The 16,031-nt window shown below is 41.8% G+C and overlaps 1 protein-coding gene across 1 annotated transcript in view; it reads right to left on the reverse strand.

Annotated features, from left to right (window-relative positions):
* Positions 1-16,031, reverse strand: part of ALK (ALK receptor tyrosine kinase) — a 582,689-nt gene that overhangs the window by 302,897 nt on the left and 263,761 nt on the right. The gene's annotated exons all lie outside the window — the stretch shown is intronic.

The following is a 16,031-nucleotide window of genomic DNA, read 5'->3' on the forward strand; positions in this document are numbered from 1 at the left end:
CTGCATAAATCCTCCTGGAGTCAATGAGACTTGCACAAGGGGCACATGATGCAGGGTTGCTACCTTAATGAGCAGTTAAAACTTTTTTTGGAGTGGAAAGTGGTATAAAGTAGCAGGGTTTTTTCCTGACACCCGGCCCAATTCATTTCAGGGGTTTGACAGCTTTTTGCATGCTTTGGGTAGAATATATCATGCCAGCAAGGCAACAGCCATTGCACCTGGGTGAATGAGCTACAGAAGACCAGCTGTACATGCTATGCAATCTGCACTGATCCTGACAGGGGGCTAGTGCAGGCTGGAGCCTCTAGTGCAGGCATTCCCAAACTTCGGCCCTCCAGATGTTTTGGACTACAATTCCCATCTTCCCCGACCACTGGTCCTGTTAGCTAGGGATCATGGGAGTTGTAGGCCAAAACATCTGGAGGGCCGCAGTTTGGGGATGCCTGCACTAGTGCAAAAGCAAACATACACAAATAACCTCAGTTACGAACACAATTGTCAATTATATAAACAGGCATAACCGGCTGCTGAGATAAATCAATTCAAAAGTACTTGCAAAATAGATGTAAATGCTTGAGTTCCACAGAATGAGGTGTTCACCAACGTTTAGGTAGGTGGCAACAATGCGTCCGAATTGATTTATCTCCATATGGATACCCTGTATGAACTATGACTTATGAACTACTACTTATGACTATGGACATTGCATTTATGTTGGACTAAGTCCTTTTCTGATACTTTGCAACACGTGGTTGTGCTATTTATGTTATTTCACATTGTCTTTATAAATTCTTGAATGACTTGTTACAGAAGCCGGTTACGCCTAGTGCAAAAGGAGTCAATACATGCAACATCAGCGACTACCTGCACACTGTCAAGCACTGTGCAGGTGCACTTTCAGATATGTTGTACACACTTGCTTGGGAATGAGAGTCATTATAATCAATAGGATTTACTCCTTTAGAACGTATGTGGAAGTTGCTAGGCTCAATATAGTACCTATGAGGACACTGGAAACAATTTGCATCCACATTTCTCAAAGATCCCTTGGGGGTGCTTTGTGCATTATGATTTTCATTCAGGTGAGTGTGCTTGCATATGGGAATAATCTGTACCTCTGTTTATGTGCAAATTAGCAATAGTCATGCTTGCCTTGTGGGAGCACTGTTCTGACTAAAAATTGCTGGATGAGAAGTACAGTATGAAGAACATTTAATAGAAAGCATGTTTGCCTTTGCCTTTGATATAGAAAGGCTCTCCCAAAAGCCCTCTGGGCGTAATATTTGAAAGCTCCTTATTGCATCTCTCAGGTCAATTGCACAAATTTAGTCTCTTTACCAATCTCAGATACTACTGCGGGAAAATGGACCTTTGGAAAAGATTTTTCTTTAAAATATGCATAGCCTGTTCTTCATAACCAAAAAGGTATCCCATAGCAGGTTGCAATGTTAAAGCCTTTAACACACACACACACACACACACACACACACACACACACACACTATAAAAAAGTAAACAGCAATAAAAGTTGTCACATTTCATTAGCAGCAGCAACTCATCCAAACACCTGGACAAATAGGTAGATTTTAAACTGGCACCCAATACACATGATAGTCAGTGCCATACTTATTTGAGAGGGGAGGGAATTTTATACTTGCAGCACTTTTGCTGAGAAAGCTCTCTCCCACATTGCCACAAGAAGATGTGGCACTGCCAAAAGATATAAAATAATAGGCAGCTCTATAAGGGAGCAGGCACACTGCCAAGCAGCTAGGCCCTAAGCTGCTGAGAGCTTTCTTTGTCAATACAAGAGCCTCAAATCTGGCTCAGCAGCCAACAGGCAGATAGTGAAGTCATCTCAGTACAGGTGGGAAGTGTTCCTAGCAGCACAACAACTGCGCTACCTCATTTTGCACCACCTGTAGCTTCCAGACCAGCCTCCAAAGCAGCCCCGTACAGAGTGCATTGTAGCACTCCAGCCTTGAGGTTACCAATGTACAGTGGTACCTCTGGTTATGAACACTTCTGGTTACACAAGCTTCGGGTTACAAGCTCTGCTAACCCAGAAGCAGATGCTCCTGGTTGCAAACTTTGCCCCAGGATGCGAGCGAAAGTAGTGCGCCAGAGGCATACGTGCAGCGGGAGGCGCCATTAGCGAAAGCGTGCCTCAGGATAAGAATGAATTCAACTTAAGAATGGACCTCCAGAAGGAATTAAGTTAGTAACCAGAGGTACCACTGTATGAATCACTGTAAATTGCAGTATTCACCTTCCGTGTGCAGGGCAGGGTTAATAAACATTGTGTGTGTGTGTGTGTGTGTGTGTGTGTGTGTGTGTGTGTGTACGCTGTGCGTGAGCATGAGTGCGTGTTTGAATAATCACTCAATTTTCCATAATTCCACAACGTTACACTTCTCACACAAATACATTGCTCATGATAGCAGATATTTTGCACAGTAAACAGAACGTTAGTACTAATTGTAATATGCAACCAACTTTGGACCTGAAAAGTATGCTGCATACTACTGCCCCCTAGTGGAAGGGATTAAAGAACACAAGATGGCCATAGAGTTGGCAGGGAGCTATTCATTCATTCATTCCATCCTTCTACTAAGACATCAAAATGCTGTATTTATAGGTGGATATTATCTTATCCGCCCTGTGAGATAGGGTGCTCTGAAATTTTGTGAATGGCCAAGACTGTACCTGCCCTGCAAAAGCTGCACTAGTTAAGTTTCCAGACACAATACAAAATGTTGGAGATGGCATTTAACACCTTAGATAGCTTAGGTCAAGGATAAGTTAGGGGCACCCTCATCTCTATGCCGCTGTTATGTTGGAAACTTGGCTGATGAAGACTAGAAAAAGGACATTCTGCAGCCAACGAGGCATGGTTAGCCCCTTCCTTTTATGGTGTTTCAATATTGGTTAATTGTTTTTAGTCACCCTGAGTGGTGTGCAGGCACCAAGAAGTCCATACATGTTTCTATAAAATAAATAAGTGTCAAGTGGGGATTTGAACTCAGTTCTCTCAAGCAGAAGTGCAACATTCTAACCACTAGACCGCCCTGACTCTCTGGTCCAACTCACTCTTAGATGGCATAAGTAAACATTCACCAGGCACCCAAAGGTCAAGCTGCACAAAATGGAAAAATCAACGCATCTCACGATAACTAGAGAAGTGAAATCAGAGCTTAGAGTGCCACATGGCTCAAGTTAGCGAACCATCCCAACAAGCTGCATGGGAAGGCAATATAACTGAACTCTTTTTCTCCCCTAGATATAAAACCTTTGTGAACCCCAAAACGTTGCCATCGGTTAGGTTCAGAACATTGGAAAAATACATTCACACTAAGTAGTCCCAAAGCTGGCTTTATTGGAGGCACAATTTCACAGCGTCAATATTAGGCCCATTTGTCAACAGATGGGGGGTCTTTTAGGTCAGATATAGCAACAATTTTGAATACCTGCATTCCCTGGAACATAAGAAATCATTCCGGAGCCTCTAATAGATTTAACCAAGATGGTTAAAAAGTCAGACAACATCTCTACCTAATCTTTACACAGGGCTTCCCAGCAAAGATTGCGAGAGATATTTTATAATCTATGCACAGAGAAGAAATGAGAGAGATTTATACTCCTGTTGTTGGAATTAATGACAATTACACATGTACCCCAAGGACAATGGACTCCTCCATCTGTAAAGGTATGAAATAAAACATAAAGTTCAGCATTGATATCACGCACATAAAACCTTAATTACACTTACAGAGGAAACACTAAATACATCATTTCAGCACTTTATGTATACAATGATCATTTGAAATAGCTGCTAATGTGTAATAATAATAATGTGAAATTTGAAATACAGTTAACGCCTTTAACTCTGGGATTTTCCGCCACCCCAAGAACAGTAAGTGGGGGGGAGTAGTTTTATTACTTGAATTTTTCATTAAAGGAACAAAGCAATACATATCTCTCTCTGATCCCAGGAGTACCATGCCACTGAGCGTGGCAGGATAACTATATCTGTTCCCCTCCTTCCTGTGCTAATACTAAAACAGATTTACTTTTAGTATTCAGTAGTGGACATCTGGAAAACCTCTTTTCATTTCTCATTCGCAGCCTGATTGCTGGGAACAAGATGTGGAATATTTGTGTATAGGACGCCCACCAACTTTTTGTATACTTAACTAGGAGCCCCAGAATAGCTTCTAGTAGCAGAACTGGGGAAGTGGTATCCTGAGAGAGGGAGTTTTAAGAACAGTCCTGTTTAAGAACAATTCGGTTTACAAACTCCACAAAACTGGAAACAGTGTCCCCTTTTGATAACTTTACCTCGGTCTAAGAACGGAATCTGAATGGTGGAAGGGCACCGGCGCTGGGAGGCTTCATTAGGGAAAGCACGCCTCAATTTAAGAACAGTTTTGGTTTAAGAACGGACTTCAGGAACGGATTAAGTTTGTAAACCGGATGTAAGGGGGAGGGCTTATAGAGAACCCCCCCTTCATCCGAAGCAGCCCGTCTCCCAGCAGTCATGAGAGCGAAGGGTCTGATGGAGGGAGTCAGGGAACAGAGAGGGAGGGCCAGGGCTCTGGCAGCATCCAAGAGCCCCTGCTCCATAGGCAGGAAGAAAGGGAGGCGGAGAGAGAGGACAGGAATTGGTCAGACAGAAGACCCGTCCCCCGACGCCAGAATTGAGGAGGAGAAGGAAACGGAGGCGCTTCTCAGTTCCGAGGCTTTTATGTTGGTCCAGAACGCGGAGGGGGGCAGTGCAGGAATCTGACTCGAGCGGGTAGACATGGAATCAGTAGTTCGTTACACTGTAAATAATGTGTACCAATAAAAACGTCTGAAAGACAAGCATGTGGAAGGTCGTTACTCAAGAGTAGTCACTACATCCCTGACACCGAGGTACCACTATAAGTGCTGTTCCTGTATTTTTATGCTGAGATTATATTAGTGGGCTGGACTTGTCTTTTTTTAATGGTAGAGGAGGTAATTTACACTGGAGAAAGTCCATAGGAGGAACGGAATTAAAATCCCTCTTTCCTGAGCTCCAGGCTACCTACTCATCTTACAAAGCAGGAACTGTTCCATTAAGCTGAAGCAGGATTAGAGAAGTCATGTGCACACAATGTGTTCCCTGTTCTCCAAACTATGGTTTGGAGGATCATAGAACATTGCCTCAGAATACAACCATAGTGCATGGTCCTCGGGGACCTGTAATTTAAACAAGGTGTAAGATCCTGCAAAACCCTTACCACATGTAGGCTAGCATGACTTGGAAGAGAGAATACCGTCAATTGAAGCTCAATTGTGCCATTGCAAAACTACTGCAGGATTGCAAAGTAAGGGAATATCCCAGAAGAGAGGTTTATGCTTTTCTCCCAAAATTGATCTGTTAACTGAGAATGTGCTTTGTAAACAATAAATCAGAGAAACTAGAAGCAATCCAATTGTTCATCTTGTCCAGCACCCTTGCTTCATGACATGACAGAATGGGAAATAATAGAATTAATCCTGATAAGCCTTTGCTGTGCCACTACAGTATTGTTATCCCTGCTAGCACTCCCACTTTCGAGGAAAATCATCTAATTGTAAGGATGATCTATACACTCCAACTATAATTTTCAGATTCTGCCAGTATTTGGCCACTTTCATGATTATCCCAGCTTCCTAAGCAATGCTACTACTCATATGCACGGCCCCGTTTTTCAGAGGCATGAAAAGGACTGAGGACTAAAGATGGATGAATGTAAATTTCAGTTTCTCTCAGTTTCTAATTTTACCTTTAGTTCTCCCCATTTCTACATCAGTTTGCAGGTGTTTGTTTATTAGTTTGAAAAATAAAGTCTCCATGAAAATTCACCAGCATTTTCATCCGAAATTCTCCCAATAAGCACAATTTTGTGTGTCATTTTGCCGAATATACCCAATTTTACTATTCCCCCTAATATAAAGCATGTTTTGTATGCTACTTTCACTAATATCTGCATTATTATGCACATTCTAGTATCTGCATTTTTGTACACGTTACATGGATGGAGAATGGCACTGAAAAGTTCGGAGGAGTGGGAATTCTGAAGCGTGACTGTATTTTGGTTTGCATATTGATTCAGAAAGTGCAAACTGGATAGGCTTTGCTTTATATGTGAACTGAATTTGTCTCCCATTCCTGGAGGACCCAACTCTGTCTCCTGCAGATTTTTGCAAGCTGGTTTGCTCATTAATTAATGCAACTGTGCCAAATCTATGCTGCTAGATATGCTAGATCTAAAGTCTACCAGCTGACATTGGAAGACTTTTAGATCTGGGGTACTAGTCAAAGGTGACTATGGGGTTAAGGTGCCTCGCTTTCAGGCAGAGGGAGCCAGCGTTTGTCCACAGACAGCTTTCTGGGCCATGTGGCCAGCATGACTAAATCGTTTCTGACTAAACCGTTTCTGGGCCATGTGGCCAGCATGACTAAACAGGACACCGTGATGGAAACCAGGGTGCATGGAAACACTGTTTACCTTCCTGCCACAGCGGCACCTATTTATTTACTTGCACTGGTGTGCTTTCAAACTGCTAGGTTGGCAGAAGCTAGAGCAGAGCAATGGGAGCTCACCCCACCGTGGGGATTTGAACCGCCAACCTTCCAGTCGGCAAGCCCAAGAGGTTCAGTGGTTTAGACCACAGCCCACAGCACCACCTGCATCCTCAATCTTACTCGGCTACGAGTGATAGAAGAAGAAGAAGAAGAAGAAGAAGAAGAAGAAGAAGAAGAAGAAGAAGACCACCTACTTGGATTTAGCAAACACCCTTAACTGCTAAGTGTTGAATTTTCATACGGACGCTAAAAATAATAATTGCAAAATGATGTGGAAATGTAGAGAATTTAATATTAGAATAATAAATATCAGAGAGAAACCAAAATTGACAGATTCATCCATCCTAGCACATAGTAACTATGACCCTGCAACTCTTCCACTGAATCTTGTCTGGAAATGGAGTGTTTTATGGTGAAAGACTCTTCCCTGCTCCCCATAGTGGTCTTTTAAGGCAAGGAGAGTGATTTGCTGGAAATGGGAAAAAAAGTTTGAAATCTCCTAAAGGGGTGCTTAAAATGATTTTATAAGTAGCATTCAAACCCATGGGAAAATTTAAATAGAACTGACCTCACCAAAGAAAGCTTGGCTAAATCAGATTCTACAACAATGTCATTTAGCCTAATTTGAATTAAGCCTTATCCCCATATGGTTCACTTCCATTAAACCAAACTAACGGAAAGCCATAAGATTGAATTAACTTCTCCATCTTAAAGGTGTCTTTTAATGATAACCCCTTAGCTATTTGCTCCTACAAACACAATTGGGACTGTCTGATTTCTTCCTTACATTCGATTTTAATCCAATAGTTGAAAATGTGAACTCTTAACTGCAAAGACACTTATTGCAGACCAAAGAAGAATAAAATGTAGTATATAAAAGGTACCCAAAATGAATCTAAGCATTTTGTTATGAAGCCTTTTCAGTTCTATACCATCCTTGTATCACCACATTTCAGCACCAAACCAAACCCGCAGGTACATGTGTAGCTTTATTGTTTTTTTATTTCAAAAATATGAGGAAATCTTGTTTATGCCGAAAGCTTAAGTAACCCATTTGCTGCTTGCTCTGCTTCAGTCTAATTGATTGTAAATTATCCCTCCAGTTTCCAGTTTTAGAAAATGCATTCCCCAGATATAACTTGTTCAGTTCAGTGGTCATTAATTTTCCAAGCATGTTACCACTTCCAACATCCCCGACAGGTCAAACAACAATGTTAATTCCAACTTTCAGGGGAGTAAAACAGGTCTGCATTTGGATCTCCTTTTAATTGTCATATTAATGAAGTTACAACCTTATGAAATGGTGTCAAGTCCGCTGCTCCTATTGTCAATGTGAATAAATAATCTACTTCCTTGTATACAGGTGACCCAGTTCTCTAGTGTGCTGGTGAGCTTGGGAGAGTTGTTGGTAGCATAATGAAGTTTGGTAAAAATGGGTTGCTGACAGTAAGCTACGAAAACAAGGACTAAGTGACTTCTCCCTTCTACAAAGATCTTTTGTGGAAATGTATGCAACAGTTCTAGCAGTAAAGAAAACAACAACAACACAGAAACAGGAGGACTGTTTTCTGTTTGATTCTCCAGTAAATATAGAAGGGCCTCTGCAGGGAAAAAGCACTATTTATTTATTTTCCTTTAGCTTCAGAAATCTTTTCAGAAGCAGAAAAGATTTGAAATAATGTTGGACTTGTCACCCTTAAATTAAAAACATTTTTGCTATATCTGAGATTATTACAAATAATTAATAGTAGGTCCATCAAGCAGTTACAAAAAAAGGGCATGCCACTTAATTGTGTTGCTTTAACTGATGGATCAAGTCAATTAATAGATTTAGAAACACAGAAGGCAAAATCCCAGGATAACTCCAAAGCCTTCTTTAATCAGATCTGGTTGTATCACCCAAAAGAGTTTTTGTTTTTGCTTTGCTTTGCTTTTGCTTCTCTCTGCACCACCAGTTACGGATTCTTTATCCCTAGAATGGAGTTAACGCCACAAAATTACATCCCTTTGTACCCCTGGGAAATTATGCTGTTTCCTCAAAAGTCAGCGGTACCACATTACAGATGCAACCAGGAATTGTAATGTGCAATCAGGAAAATCAAATGCAATGCTGCCTTGGCCCTAATTTCATGTATGCAGGGGAGCTTTTTTCATAGGTGGGTGGAAACTGCATGTGACAGCTCTCTCTCCCTGCTATGAAGTGGTACCGCCTGGCAGTGGTTCCATTACATACAAATTTGCTTTAGAAATAAATTCTAAAAGTTGCTTCATGTGACTGGTTTATATTAGAAGATAAGAGCCTGCTGGATGAGACCAAAGGCCTATCTATTCCAGCAATCTGCTGCCAGTGTACAACCAGATCCCTTGGGAATCCCACAATCAGGCCATGAGCGCAACAATGGGAAAACTGCTGTTCTGCACATGCACTGCTTTGTGGGCTTTCCCAATAAATCTAGTTGGCCGCTGTGAGAGCAGAGAGTATGATCGTATCTACCTGAAGCTTCATTTTCCATTCCCAATGAAAGGTCAGTTTTGGCTCTGCCCACAGGCTGAAGACCGACAGCAATGCTTCGAGATGTTAAGGCTCCCAAGATTCAGTCTGCAAACTCACCAAGCTCAAAACGTTAACCCAAGTTATAGAAGGAAAAAGCCTCCCCATTGTCCTTCCGTTCACAAATCCTGTCTTAAGGGTATGTCTGTGTAAGAATAGGGTGAGCCTGTGAACTAAGCATTTTTCATTACAAAAAGACTGTCCAGGCTCCCCAGGTAATCCAGTCAAGTGACCATTAACAGGTAACCTGCCAGACAGGAGATAAACAACGCACTCAGATTTCTGTTGCAGACCGCCCCTTCTGTGATGTATGTATGATGTATCTGGGGGGGGGGGGTCTTGAGCTCCAGGGCAGGGAATTTCAAATGTCTATACTGTATAACGGCAGGCACACCTTTGTTCTAGGTCCTCCTCCTTTCTCTTGCCTGTGAGGGAGCACCCTGTTGCAACAGTTCAATAAAGATCAGGCTTACTAGCTGCTTCGCTTCTCAATATTCTCTGGTTGGCCTCTGTTATTTTCTCCTACCGATGGAGAACCTACAAAGGACTCTATAAGGGGAGATTTTGTTTACAACAAAAGAAAGGTTTTTTTTTAAAAAAATAAAAGACTATTGTATGTGTGTTTTGTCTTTCTCTAATTTTTTATCTGCTTGCATGACTGATAAAAGTTCAAACCCAGCAAGATTAGGCAGAACTCCGCTTACTCTCAACAGAGTCAACCTTTACTGCTGTTTTTTCAGCTGGAAAATTAGGTTTGGTAAACCTATTAAACAAGGGGCAAGAAAGCAGCTGCATTTGAGAGTTCTGTTTTCATACAGAAAAATAGTCATGTGGCTTCTAGATGCTTTTTGTAAATAACTGGCAACTATGTTCAGTGACTCAGAGAGTTAAATGGTATAGAAAAGAGGCCACTGAAGACTCTCGCAAACAGTCAGCAAGGGAGCAAGAGCCTTTGAATGCTACTCTGGTGGGTCTGAAGCTTCCACTGAGCCTGTTTTGCTGAACAGTAAATCAAAATGCTGCTGTGCAAGATGTGAAAATCAAGATTGTTGCACTGACCCATTTCTGAGCCACGTATAAAGCAAACTGCTAAGCAGCTGGGGAGGCGGGGGACTCTAGTCATGTGGGGATGAGACAATCCTCGGGACAAAGTGTCATTGGTTTTGACTACACTATCTCAGATTAAGGGAGATTTTGCCAGATTGCCTTGATTTTGTCCCCAAATTAACAGACAAACTGTTGGACTAGCCTCCACTGAAATGAAAGAGATTGGCCAAGGACCTGCGCTCTGGGCTGTGCTAAGCCAGCCTCTCCATCCTAACACAATCTGGGCAACACCCTACTACTCATTAATGAACAGTAAATAAAATGCTTTGAGGACCTTTGCCACCTTAAATCTAGTATCAAGCACAACTCTCTCTTTTATTCCTATAAAAATGTTGGTCCCAGATTCTCAGTCCCTTCCAGCAAATGGTCCAGCAGACCACCTCGTCTGTCTTATGGCTGTTTTTGTCTTGTACGCCTCCTTCCAGCAACTCCTGCAGCTAAGCTTGTGCCAAACGTATTGCTCTGCTTTCCTTTGGACCACATCGGCGAAGCTGAGAAGGGGGTCTTGTCATCTGGGCAGCACAGGACCTCCACGCACACTGCCCAGGATTACCTCCCCCCCCCCCCACGGGAGGTCACTTCATTGCTGCTAACACAGCAGTTTGGCTTCACCCCCGGAAGTGCACTCATTTCTCTCTGAGACAGACAGGTGCCAACAATATTTCCAACCTCTGAACTACCTACACTTTATGAGAGCGATCCTGCAGACAGACACTGTGCCTCATTTGATCCGGGATGCCCCCGTCTTGGTCCTATACTTTTGCATCTACCATTCCTGCCTGGTATGAGTTCTACTGTGGCCTAGGATTGCCTTTATGTATAGGCAAAAGCTATTCCTCCCTTCTTTCTTTTCTCATGTCTGATCCTTTAGCTCATTTCCCCCCTCCCCCCCCACCTCAGTTTGCTCTCTCTGACTCCTTTTTCCTTTCCCGCTGTCCCTGTCTAGGTGCAGCCATGCACAGCTCATTTCCTTTTCTCCTTCCTTTCGTTTCTGGGGTAGCTTTCAAATAACCAGACTGTTATTTGGTATCACAGCCTTTTAATAAAACTCATTTCCGCCTTTGTTCTGTTTGTCTCCCTGGAACTCTACGGGGAGTTCCATTATCAGTACCAAAGACCCTAAGTTGCCTATGCTGTGCTCCTGTTAAATCGTCAGTTGTGTCATTTTCTGTGCCAACTCTATTGAACTGACAGCAGCCTGCCTTTTGGCAAGAAATGAGCCAGGGGCTGCAGATGGAGGAGTTTTCCAAGCACCAGACTTAATTTTCCATTCATTCTGTTGTTGCTCCTGGGGAGCTTACGCCCTGAACACAGAAAATAGGCCAATAAGTCTGCCCATGCCTGCTACATCAACTCACCTACAAACTATTGAGAGCCTCCAACCTTGTTTTCAAATACTGGTAGATCCTCTATACTACTGGTACTTGCTTAACATAGGGTGATGGGGATATCTGGAAAAAAATGCAAGTCCCAGAACCAATTCTTAGAAAATTCAGCTACCTGGATTTTACACAATACTCCTTGACCCTCAACACCTATTGTAGCAAGAGCTCCTGTAAATTTCCCAGCCCTGATCTTCGCAAGAAAACACCTTAGTCAGCTTCTCTGACAAAATGCAATAAGAAAGCATGGATATCTCTCCACTCCTGGCCCATTTGAGCACCCTTGGCACTACTGATGAATTTATCCTCCAATATAAAACCTCTTTGTTCATCATGGTTCTTTTTTAAAAAACACTGATCTTATCAAAATCTTGACCCTGGATTCAGTCAAGAATAGAACTGAATCCATAGTCAATGAAATGTCTGCCAGACTTACATGCTTGTTTATTTCAGTTCTAGGAGTGATTATTTCACAGCTTTCCCAGAAGTTTTTGGATCAATTGGGGTCTTTCAAAATCATTAGATATAAACACTACAGTATGAGCTACTTAAAAAAAAAAGTTTGGCCACCCTGTGCATATGTACACATGATAAAACATAATGCTTTTGCTTTTTTGTGATTCATTGTATTTTGGTAATAATGCTTTTATTGTGAATTGTATTTTATACAGTATTTTGATGTTTATGCAAACCACCCAGAGAACTTGGTTGGATGAGTTATCTACAAATGGAATGTAATGATTAAGCATGGAAAAATTTAACACTGGAGAACTACTTGAGCCCTCTCTATAAGATTCTATTTAATATTGGGGGGAAAGTTATTACATCTTCTCAATGTACTAAAACTAAACTAGGCCAATTGATCTCATTTCTTCTCAGCCATCTTGCTTTCTAAAGCATTCATTTCCATGATATTATCAAATTCATCTGAAGCTTGCTTACGTTCTTTAAAAATAGTCATGACTGCAACTTTGGTTGATGTCAAGGACAATGTGCTTCTGCTCTTACAACCTAATATAGAATTGGCCTTTAAAAAAGAATAGCTACCCTGTAGCTCACTTTTCATTTCTGAGCTAGTACACTTCCTTATATGCAATTTACTATTTCCTTTTAATTTTTCAAAATAAAAAAAAACACCAAACCGCATAGATTACGTTCTGCTAGATATAGGCAATACAAAGGAATGACATTGAGGGAAGGACACAGAAGCATGAAATATTAGAGCTATATCTTTTTCTGGTACATTACCAAGCCAGGATGCCCAGACAGATATAATGCCTGTTGGTGCTGTCACTGAATAGCAGGACTTCACATCCATGATTTAATGTGGTTGATAATACACACCAGGCTGACTTGGTATGTATTATCAAGGTAGATGAGCTGGGAGGCATTTATCTCACTTAGTTTTATTCATTCAGGTATTCAGTGCAGAACCAACCTAGATCAGAAGGCTGGGGAGTGGGAGTGGGTGTCATCCGATTAGGTCTCCCTTGCCAGGTCAATATTCAGAAATAGAATTTGTACCTGGTTTTCAGTTGCAGATTACTACCAGAGATGTCTGAGGTGGTCTCTGAGGTTTCTGGAGACCCCCACCCCACCAACATCCATGCTGGGGCTACCTCAGGATGGCCTCTGAGAGGCTATATCTGACAATTATTGGGGTGTCTCAGTACATCCCTGGCTTAACACATTCAGCAGGTGATGCTTTCAATCTGGTATTTGTGACTGGGCAGGAGACTGGTGATCAAGAATGCGTGTGTGTTTAATACGGTCGGACCATTTCCTGTTAACACTTGGATTGACGCTAGCAGTTTCCATCCTCAGAGTGGGGGTGGATGAAGATGGTCCAGCACTAGAGAATTATGGAATCCAACTGAGTCTGAATTCTGTGGAGTGGTTTTTAGTTGGCATGGTAGATGTATTCTGCAATGTACTGTGACGTGGAACATGTTCAGCTCTCTGATATTCTGAGGGGCTGAGGGCAATGAAATAGGCAGGATGATGGCTTGGACAAAAGTGATGCAAGTCTTGTGGCAAATCTTATCAAACACAGGTAAGACCAAAATACTATGCCTATTATATTGCAATGAATGCAGTTACTGTGTCTTCAAGAAAAATTTCAGATTTTTAAAGACTGTATAGGATCTGTGAAGGAAGAGACTTTGGAAACCTGTCATGACACAAATTTGTGAGGCACTTTGAAGCTTCCATTAGTGCAGATCATGAGTGCAAGAATGTCAACTGGGCCAGCCACCTGGGGTCACAAAATAGTAATCATGGAAGATCTTCATTGGCTCCCTTTTTATTCCTAGGATGTATTCATGTTGCTGTTATTGACCTATAAAGCCCTTAATGACTTGGGTCCTAGGTGACTGAAGGAACACTTCTTCCTGTATCAGACAGGACCTTCTTGGAGATGGCACCCGATATAACAGAGTGTCTTCCCCCTTGATGTATGCCAGATGCAAATTATTGTGACATCCTGGCACCAGGCAAATACCTGTCTTTTTGTCTTTATGGGATAGTAATCAGCTACTAGGTTTTAAGCTGTAATTTTAATTTTGTTATTTTTTTTACCTGATCTATTCATTTAATTGAATTTATTACATACATACATACATACATACATACATACGGTACATACATACAATGAGAGAACAACAGGAACTGGACGCATTAGAGCATGTGCAGCCATGCACTTCATTGAAACTGTAGACTGGAAGTATGGGTGTGTGTCTTGATAATATTTATTGATAGGTGGCCATATAATATAAATAAGTAAAAACATTCCCTTGTCTCTATTTTGAAGCCATAACTCAGAAGGGGGAAAAATGGGGGGGGGGAGATAGAAAGAGAGATAGAAAGAACAGTAAACTACTGGGGGGAAATGCTTCAAGGAAGAACATTCAAGTCTATGTAGCCACAGCTGGCAGAAGGCCCTTCATTTATTTTTCTTGGCATCTGTCAATGAAATCAAAGTGAGTGAGTTGTGCATGCCACAAAACCATCGTATATCATGTTTAGCAGTAACCTTCAAAGCTCAAGTGCTGTTTTGCTGTTTAACATGCCAAGTACAGTATTGCCTTGGTATCTAATAAATATGAGTCCTGCAGACATTTCATCTTCAGCCCACCAGTCTGCATATTTATGCTGCAGTTTTGCATTCTGGGCTTAGGTACACCATTTTTATTTTTTTTGCTATATGGCAAAATATTCAAATAATGTCTGAAGCAAAAAGTACTCTGAGCAAAAAGTACAAATTGCTAGTATTATTAGAAAGGCTTATAAACAGCAAGAATTGCCTCTGCTGAACCAGGCAGAAGGCCAAGTGAGAATGGGATGAATCAGCCCTGACGTAACCCATCCTGTGGAAGGGAGGGAGTGGGCAAAACTCCGTCATACATGCATGGGCAGAGCATCGTACAGTTCAACACAGAGAAGCAAATATCACCATTAATTTCCTTGGGAAATAGATTTCCCAGAACAGTCCTCTGTGGTGCTCAACTGCCTAAATATACCCCCATCCTTTTTTGGGTGGTGGTGGTGGTGTTGCAATTCGCAGCAGAAGGCTGTCATGGGATCAGGGATGTGAAGGACAGGCTCCTTAATACTTCCCCTGCCAGCAGTTTTCATGTTAAAATTGCCCATTCCAGGTCTAGATTTATTGTGGTTTGGCCTATGAAAGCCTTTGTAAGCTGGGAGAGAATTGGCTCTGCTTTATGTTCATTGCCACCCATGTACCACAAACAAAAAACCTGGGTGTATCTGAAGAAGTGTGCATGCACACGAAAGCTCATACCAAAATAAAAACTTAGTTGGTCTTTAAGGTGCTACTGAAGAATTTTTTTATTTTTTTATTTGCTTCGACTCAGACAAACACAGCTACCTACCTGTAAAAAACCTGAGTGTGTGTAAGGAATTGGGCTAATAAACATTCTTTCGTGGGCTAGAAACTTTTGTGGACTTAGCTGTAAGGCTGTACTGTAGCAGTGGCCCCCATGATTCTGAGAAACCCCATATTGTGAGAAACAGTTTTTCACATACACAATTGCAGCTACAGGATGTTTCCCCCCCTCCCCATGGCCATGGACAGTTGCTAAAAGACTATTCTCTTTGTACTAACCAGTGACCGGTAAAGCTCCCTTTATCTTATCTGTGGAATGTTGCTTAGAAGAACCAATATAGTCTGTTCAGAGTCTTGTGAAGGCCATGAAAGAAAGATGTGAGAAAAGGGGAAGTTAACCTTAAAAGGAGTGAGGAAGGATGTGGTTTAACAATTAGCTAATGAATATGTAATGCTTCATGTATGTCAGCCAGAAATAAAGTATATAAGCCTCTGGGCAACCATGGTCAGGCGCTCAGCTTTTGGAAGTATCCTCCGAGACACTGCTTGCTG

This window comes from Zootoca vivipara, chromosome 3 (genome assembly GCF_965207765.1).
Source record: "Zootoca vivipara chromosome 3, rZooViv2.hap1.1, whole genome shotgun sequence".
Lineage (NCBI taxonomy): Eukaryota > Metazoa > Chordata > Lepidosauria > Squamata > Lacertidae > Zootoca > Zootoca vivipara.